The following is a 1,904-nucleotide window of genomic DNA, read 5'->3' as shown; positions in this document are numbered from 1 at the left end:
TACTTACTTACTTACTTACTTACTTACTTACTTACTTACTTACTTACTTACTTACTTACTTACCTACTTGCACTATGTGAGAACAGACGTCAGATTTTTTTTCCTTTATGTTTAGTTCAGCCCAGATCTGATCAGAATTACACTCAGTCAGCCAACAAAGCTGCCTTCAGATGAACAGGCTGATTATTATGATGAATGTTTTGGAAATGAGTGATGATATTATTGCCTCAAACACATGTTGATGTGCAATAAAACAGCAATGAGAGATGATGATAATAATAAATTTCAGGCTGCTGTCTGCTTGGTATCTGTGTTTCAGCAGTTATTACTCCTGCTGCTCTGCTCTCACTTTATCACTTCACCTGCTGTTATTTAGAGTCATTTAAATGTGTTCATTCATCTCAATTATGTTGTTTAACTTTATACCAAACAAAAGAATTCATTACATTTATACTCAGTAAAACAATAAACATGAAACAAGTAAAGAAAAAATGTACACAATCTGAAACATTTTATTATTATTATTATTATTATTATTATTATTATTATTATTATTATTATTATTATTATTATTATTACCACACAAAATTAAAGATTTTAATGCCAATCCTTTGACAAAAACAACCATTTCACTCCATGTTCAGCTGCGGCAGGATTTATATTTCTGCAGCTGCAAAAAGAGTAGTAATCCTGACTTCTTCACCAAGCATCTCTGCAATTAAGTTAATCAGGCACGCAAACCATATTGCTAATGTTTTCCTGAAAGCTGGCAGCCATGCAGTGATTGCAGAAACCATCAGTTAAATTGTGCACCGACATGCCCCACTTCATCTGACAGCGCTGGATGGAGCTCACTTATCCAAAATGCATCCAATCCTCAGAAATGTCCAAACACAGAGCGACAGCAGCTGTTTGCTGTGTGTCGGGGAATCATAATCCTCGCTGAAAGCAGGACAATCAAATCATTTCACAAAGGCTTTACAGCCAACAAATGACAACTGGTTCGTTTGACTAAAAGAAAGCAGCAGAAGGGGATTTTTATTTTTAATTTATTTTAGATTTTTTACAGTCAAATGGTGATTTTATTGTAAATGAAAATCTCAGAACGTGTTTGTGTGGTCATCTGTGCAGTAATTTGATTCTGGCTTCATTATGTCCACTATAGCTTCAGTCAGTTTTTCTTTGCACCGAACTTTTATGTAACTGACAAAAAGGCAAGTCCAGCTGGGGAAAAAAGACGTAAAGACGATGCTTCAAACTGTTGAAAGGCAATGAAGGCTTTATTTGGGGGGTATGGGATGAGGGAGGGTATTAGCTGGCATTTATGTTACATTAAAACATGGAACAAACTGTTAGTTCTTAATTTTTCTTTTGAAAAGTACAAAGAATCTTTAAGAATCAGTGAGAAGATGAAGTCATGCTAAGTTCAAAATAAAAGTTTCCTTTGGGTCTTAGTTGTTGAGTGGAAACTAATAGTTCTTATCACAAAGCTACAAGAGCTTTTGACAAAAACAGAGGTGTAAAGTAACTAAGTACAAGTACTTCTTTACTGCACTTAAGTAGAATTTGTGGGTATCTGTACTTTACTTGAGTAATTATTTTTCAGCCTACTTTTTACTTCTACTCCTTACATTTTTACACAATTATCTGTACTTTCTACTTATTACATTTTTAAAAAAGGTAAGAAGTAGAAAGTCGTTACTCCTGTTTCATTACTGCTTTTTGGTAAAAAAAAAAATTATCCTCCTGGATAGAGTGAATTTAATTGTGGTTGGATGAGAAGTATAAATATATATTATTCTGATCCTGTATTAGTTTGTACACAATCCAACACAGCTGCAAACAACACAAATTATGTCACACTCCAGCAGAACATAGCAGAAATACTGTATGTATCCTGGTAC

Source organism: Austrofundulus limnaeus, unplaced genomic scaffold, assembly GCF_001266775.1.
Source record: "Austrofundulus limnaeus strain Quisiro unplaced genomic scaffold, Austrofundulus_limnaeus-1.0 Scaffold249, whole genome shotgun sequence".
NCBI classification, from domain to species: domain Eukaryota; kingdom Metazoa; phylum Chordata; class Actinopteri; order Cyprinodontiformes; family Rivulidae; genus Austrofundulus; species Austrofundulus limnaeus.
This window is presented reverse-complemented; position numbering follows the sequence as displayed.